Here is a 7,604-nt window from a genome sequence, read left to right on the forward strand (position 1 = left end):
TTCTTTTTCTTCTTTACCGAAAAGGGGGGGGGTGTTTCTTGTCGTTGTAGGAGGGGGGGGGGGGGGTTCAGACATGATTTATGTTACTATGACACCGTGTTTGTGAGTATAGACAGCGCGCACATTTCCGTCTTGAAATCTAATATAATTAAACAAAGTTTTCGAAAGGAAGATGCGACTCGGGCTTTGCTGGGTTTCCGGAAAAATATTACTACTTAATCCCTCTTGTGCAAAAGTTCCCCAATAGCTAGCACATGCCTAGAGCATCCTAACATTTCATTTCCTCAAACTTAAACTTGAAGCAAAATTCAATCATCTAAAAAAAAAAAAAAGAATAATAAGGTTAACTTCTTTAGATAAATTTAAAACTAGATATGGATTTTTGCATTTCACACTTTTTGTTTCCTGACTTCGCTTGCACTTTTTTAAAATTTATAGTTTGAAAAATAATTTGAAAAAAACAACTCTTCATGCAAAAGATTTCAATTAACCATGTAGGCCTACTATAGTCTTAAGCATTATGTTACAATATGAAAAAAATATAATGTATGTATATACATTATATACATATGTGTGTGTGTTTGTTTGTGTGCGTTCGTGTGTGTGCGTGTGAGTGTGTGCGTGCGTGCGTGCGTGTGTGTGTGTGTGTGTGTGTGTGTGTACGTGTGTGTGTACGTGTGTGTGTACGTGTGTGTGTATGCAGAAAATAACGTGTATGTCTATTAGTGTATTATACACTGTCCTTCTTAAGGTCTCAATTTCAGGTTCGAAATAAAGTCTTTTTGACATCAATTAATCGCCATGGGCATTCAAACACCTATCAATGTGTTATCTTCAGGACCTGAAGATTTGAAAGCAAGAATGTTTCACTGAAATTCATAGTCATTGTCATTGTATTAGTTTAAAAAACGCATAGACGGAAAATCTGTCTTTATAATCTTTATGTCCGAACATACACAAAGATGGATAAAAATGCCTCTACGATCTTCTTTGTGTTCGAAATCCTAATTTTAAATCTCTTGAAGAATGTTATCAAAATTCTCTTGCTTGGTATGATTTTCAACTACTTTTATTTTATCTGTAACAACTAGCATCAGCTAAAGGCTTTTTAAAAAAAACGCAACGTGCTTCGGTTACTGAACTCATTTTAAACTTCTCTTGCCATTTACAGAAATAGAATCACATTTCTTAACGCTACAGAAGTTAGTTGCTTGGCAATTGCGTTCTGGAAAAGGATACACTTCCTAGAGTGAGAATTAGATATCGATCTTCTGAAGGACGACTTGGAATTTGACATTCATAATGCAGTGGTCTTATATCAAAGCACTTCCTGAAACCTAGGCCTTCGGTGGGACGGTTTGTCTATTATGCTGACTCTGCCCAGTATATGAATGACATACATTAATCGCATTGCTCACGCTGCCTTTAAAATGTTAGTATTTACTATTAGTATTATTAAAACTATTAAAACTATTATTTCTTACCAGTTTTATCCCCCCCCCCCCCCCCCCCCGAAACAGGTCAAAGTTACCGTTGATAAGTTCTCCACAAACCCTGTGTCGAAATAGTCAGTTTGCCACAGTTGGGGAGTTTAGGGCACCGTTACTCACAGTTAACAACCCCCTCCCCCCTCCTCCCCTCCCCCCCTCCCCCCCCCCACAAATCTGCAGTGCAACCGCAGTATCTTCATCATGGATAGAGAGTTAGATAAACTTTTATTTCAACAGAAAGATGGAAGCACTCGATTAAAAAACTTTCATTCGGAGTAATCGAATTCATGTCCTTTAAATTTGTACGCAACAGCAAGGAGCCAATTCTTTGTTTTGTTTGCTTGCTTGCTTTAATCTAATCCACTAATCTACTCGCTTGCATGTTTTTAGATGTAGGGAAAAACTGAATTATAGGATTCAAAACCGTGCGATGATGCTCCTTTCTTTACGGGCTCCCTGACCCTGTCCGCAGACTGCGAAGCACGAAGATGAGTGCGAAGATATGGATGAGCTATCAACTTTCATTCTCAGCTGCCAAAAGAGACTCTCGGAGAATGAGCGAGGAGAGAAAAAGTTATGCCGCTCGCTCATTTCTCGCACGCACGACCACTAATTACCAAAGCGGCAATTACTTCGTATTCTCTCGTGTCTTGATTAGAAATATTGATGCCTGGGAATTACGTAGAAACTGCCGTGTCACAAGCGCTCTGAGAAAATGAAGGAAGGCCGCAAAATGAAAGCCTGTGGTCTTCTTAAAACATGTGATTTTCGCCCTTCCACGAAGCGAAGAACTGCTGTGAAATATGAATGATAATAATGGTTGAGGGTGATACGAGTAAAAAGTACGATCGGAAATTTCCACGAAATCAGAAGAGAGGGAATGAGAACTTACAGGAGGAGGGGCTGGGAAAAGGAGAAGCGATAATGATGGTAATGTTAATGACAGCGACAGGGGGAAAATGGCGCTTTATTGGTGAAGGTAAACACCTTCGTTGCTCGATAAACCCTCGTCGGATGAAAGTGGAACATTTGTCAAAGGCGTTGGTGGGCGGCTGTTCTCGGTTGTTTGATAGAAGGTTGCCTGTCGCCCTTAGCGTTGAGTGAAATGTGAAGTCTTTTCTGATGTCGTGAGTATGGCTATTAATCACTGACTAAAACGCTCGCAAATTATCAGAATCTTAAAAGGCGACGTCGCTAATCATGTCTTAGTATTGGCAAAGAAATGATCCAATAATCAATGAGTTGGTTCACCGTTCCCCAGATGAAGTTGCGTCTCATTAGCCGTCTTTTTTGTAGTGTGAGCGCAATCGCTGTGACTAGGAATTACGCCAGTTTCTGAGATTTCCTGCCCGCCCATCATGATTTGACCAGTTGTTGTTTCTCTTTCGAGGTCTTTATTATAACACAGCATTCGACAGGGGTATTAATAGCTCATCAAATGAATTCATATCTTCTGAAAGTGAAAGTCAAGAACAAAATTGCAAAAGAAATTTTTTTAATGCAAAAAAGGCCACAACAAAGACCCCCCCCCCCCCCCCCCCAAAAAAAAAATTAATTAAAAAATAAATTAAATAAATCCCAAAAACAACAACAACAACAAACAAAAACAAAAAACAAACAAACAAACAAATATAGAAATTTATAAAACTACGAACGCATTGTAAGGCTGTGGATAGTACGTTTTTCACCTTATAAGTCGTAAAAGTGGGGGGAAAAGACCAAACAACAAAAAAACTCTCCTACTTAAAGCAATTGTTAGAACTGTTACCTCATAAATTGAGAAACGTTATAATATTATCGTCTATCATTTTCATTATGAAGCTGTTGATTTAGAGAAGGACCGGGGGGGGGGGGGGTATATTCACAATGGTGTCGATAATAGCATTGAAAATACGGACAACAACAACAACAGCAACAGCAACAGTACACCACCACCACCACCAACAACAACAACAATAACAACAGCAACAACAGCAACAGGAACAACAGCAGCAATAGCAACAAAAACATTATGATTACGACAGTAATGATTTAGTCATTTGTAATGTTTATGTGTCTTGCTTTCGATTATAAAATAACTATTCGTCTTGAATAAAAGTCGAGATATTTAAAGTTGCGACTGAAGAAAATGGCGGTCGCCTGGTTTCAAGGGTAAAACTAGTGAAAAATTGGCCTCCAAATGGTATTTTCTATAGCTTGAGAGCCTTTGGAAACTGAACATTTACATTTTTTTTCTCTAATCAACGTTTTTCCGTAAAATTCACACAGAAATGTACCTTTAAATGAACATAAAAAGTGTTGATCCAAAAAATAACAAAATAAAAATCGATAAAAATTGCCAAACTTTCGGAAATAATGCCCTTTTCTTCAATTTCATTAGTTTGACGAGCGCCTGATTTCACCACAATGCCTCCCATGTTATTGTGCTGGTGATTGAATCGACAAGAGAAAAATGTTGGGCTGTTTTCCACTTTACAAAATAGTTTATGTTTGTGTTTTACATCTAAATTTATCTGAATCCTCAGATTTTCTATTTTCCTTTGCTTTTCTCAAGAATCATGCTGCCTTTCATGTTTCTCTATGCTTAGGAATGAGTAGACATGCGGACAGTGCAATGATTGAAATGCCCTGTAGCAAGAGTAAAAAACAAACAATCGAACGAACGAACAAACAATCAAACAAACAAACAAACTAACAAAACCAACCCAGTCAGCTCACATTACGAATATTTACAACCCTTACAGGGCTCTCCAGATCTGATCAAGGGGAACTTTTCGGTTGTTTAAGTATTGTTTTCGCATTTTTGATGTAAAGTTCAAAGATCATAATAATCTTGAATTATTGTATTCCTCGTAAACACGACAAAGTAATACTTTTCGATTACCCATTTCAAAGAGACCTTCCTTAATCACATCATAGATAATGTTTACACCCATTCTCCTTTGTGATTTTTCCGGTCGTGCACAAAACAACGAAACAAGGAATATTCCGCAGACAACGGTTAACACACCTCCATAAACTGGCAAAAAGAGAAAAGAAAATTTAGTGACCCATTGAGTTGAGATTTTTTTCTTTTCATCTTTTCATCTTTTCTTTTCTTTTCTTTTCTTTTTTAAAGAGAGATAATTCTCTACGATCAATTCCTCCAAGATGTTTTGAGATGGCGCTAGTCTAGTCTCTACAAGGGACATAATTATCTGCTCCAACAGTAGTCTGCTGCACTACGATCCCGCCCATTACATCCCAGCCTGACGACCACGGACATGGGAGAGAACTTGCTGAAATTTAATAACCGGAGAACAATACTAGCAGACGATATGGACCATTACTGGCCATTAGTCCTCCAGAATCTGTTTTGCACGCCCTCTTTTCATTATCACAGTCTTTCAACCAGGATTAATGAAATAATGTTTATGATTTTACCATGCAAAATAACTTGTGTTAGATGTTCCCACGTTTTTCTGCAAGAATTCAGTCGGAGCTCCTTTTGAGTTCAAATACATTTTTAGCATCATATTAAAATTAAATGTCGTCCTATAATATGTTTTTCTGTTTCTCTTTTGTCTTTTACAATGTGCACTCCTTTGGCCGCTTGGTGTCTTACGAGTAGAAAAAAAACAACCGATTTTTTTAAAACTTTCGAATACAGAAGAAAAATTGTGTCCTACTTTCTTAACACCTAAATCCAGTTTCCTTCGTCACGGATTCTATGATTTAAAAAAGACAACCGAGATTTGGTTCTCCTTTTGCCTGCCTTTTATTCTTTTTCGCTCTTTTCATTGTGTGACAAAAATTTTCCGGTATCCCAAAATATGATTTTATTGTCATCGGGAGCCATGTCTCTTTGAACTTTTGAATGTCCTGAAGGACAAGGATGTGTAATTTCAATTATTGCTCGATAATTGTTGCAATGATACTGTCATTACAGCTTAATATCCTGCCAGACATACTGGTCTTTTTTAAGGGTTCAAGCAGTATCTTAAAAAACCCAAAAGCAAAAACAAAACAAAAAATACAAAACAAAACAAAATAAACAAACAAAAATCCAAGAAAAATACAGCAAACAAGGCCGATGTTATATAAATCAGAAGCACTTCCGTTTCTGCTTATTGCCTCCTCACGATAACCATGTACATGTGTCTGTGTAGCTCGGGACAGAGTTCAGTGGACTCAGGAACAGCAAATATTCGGATGAAAAGCGTGTTTGTCAAACTTGACAGCAAAGCGCATAGGTGGGACGATGGAACATCAGCGATGATAGATTCGGCTGTATACAGATTGGAGTATACATAACGTGATTTATCTATGGACAGCTTTTCTACGCCGTCTGGCGTATTTTCTGTTTGAGTTTCCAACTCTGACACCAAAGAAGCTTAAATTTTGAAAGTTTCCACTGAACGTCTCCGTTATCACCTTATTCGTAGTTAATAGACCTATTGAAATCATCGAGTTTATTGGCGAAATATGCCTGATCTATTAAAACTTTCGTGACTAGCCATTGGACAAGATTTTTTTCATCCCGTCGTTTCCCTAGAAAATGCAACATTTGGTCACATACAATAGAGCGTGTAAAAATAAAATATAGTAGTTATTCTCCATAATAATACACAGAGAGAAGCTAATTAATCAAACGCCTCACTGCATTATGACATCAATTTTGTCGTAATGGATAGGTAGTTGAGGGACATCTATGAAGCTGTCTTTGCTAACGTTCTCAGTGATTAACTGCCATATCAGCATAAAAGTTGCACTCTTTTCTTTTAAATTGTATTTATTATAAGAGCCTGTCACGCAAGCTGATCAGCAAAGAATTCGTAAAAGGGATCAGTAAGAATATAATGCTGACACTTTCTCGGCACGTAAGTTTTAACACGATACGTAAATCTCAACGGGATCTCGTCGTTTCAAAGGAAACTATATCGTTCAAACCTAAAAAAATAAAATGGAAACCGATCCTCCGTTGCGAAATTTTAGCTAAAATGTAATCTTTGACTTTGATTGCCATTGGGTGTCATTTTTTTATTTCCTAAAAAATAACACGCCTTTGTCATTACTCGCATATCATCACATCAGATTAATTACGTGCTCTTTAAAAAGTGACAGCTTCATATTTGGGTTTGCTTTCAAGATATCGCAAATGTACACAGTAAAGACAGTTCGCTGTTTTGGTTGTTGTTGGTGTTGTTGTTTTTGTTGTTGTTGTTCTGCTATATCTAGTCATTGTTCATTCCTTTTTTTTTTGCTACTGTTGTTGAAGTTGTTTAACTACCCCTTACATCAAAAACATTTATGTTTTCTGTTATTGACTATGCACACACAAAAATAGGCTTGAATGAAGCCAGTCTGCAGTTTCTAACGAACAAGTGAATAATAATATAATTGCGGGTGGGCCGAGCCCAACACTGGTGCCATACCCGCGTGAGCCATTATGGGTAGCTATAGAGGCTTACAGACGGGTGATTAGGGTACCTTTACAATTACGCACACGACCACACTATAGTCCGACCTCTATCGCAGCCGCTACCATTATGTCGTTTACCTCTCCTTCGGCCAAAGGTCAAATTCGAAATACGCAGCATATGGATGTTACTTCCGCATTGCACATGCGCAGTGAGTCGGTCTAGAAGTTGTACCGTGTGAGGCAGTCGATGCACCTTCTGTGCCCCCACTAATCTTCTTGCCAACTCATGAATGACACTTTGGGGTACAAAAGAAAAGGGAGGAGTTTGTGAGAGGCTAAAAGGAAAGGTTTGGGTTGGGAAGGGTGGAGGGAGGGAGGGGGTGGTACTACTAGTGAGTGCGGAGGACGGAGGAGGGAGATATGCTGAAGGTGTAGTGAGTGAATTGAAGAGCAGCGTGTTTGGTTCTGACGATTGTCAGACAGAAGAATGGGGGACAATTCCAGTATAATGGAAAAGTCAAAAAGGTAATACACTGTCAGGGGGAAGCATGTGCGAGGACGTAAGTGTTAGTGCTTGTGTGGGTATTATGTGTGAGTCTGTGTGTACTTGTGTATGAGTATGCGGGTGTGTGTGTGTGTGTGTGTGTGTGTGTGTGTGTGTGTGTGTGTGTGTGTGTGTGTGTGTGTGTGTGTGTGTGTGTGTGTGTGTGTGT

Source organism: Aplysia californica, unplaced genomic scaffold (genome assembly GCF_000002075.1).
Source record: "Aplysia californica isolate F4 #8 unplaced genomic scaffold, AplCal3.0 scaffold00319, whole genome shotgun sequence".
Lineage (NCBI taxonomy): Eukaryota > Metazoa > Mollusca > Gastropoda > Aplysiida > Aplysiidae > Aplysia > Aplysia californica.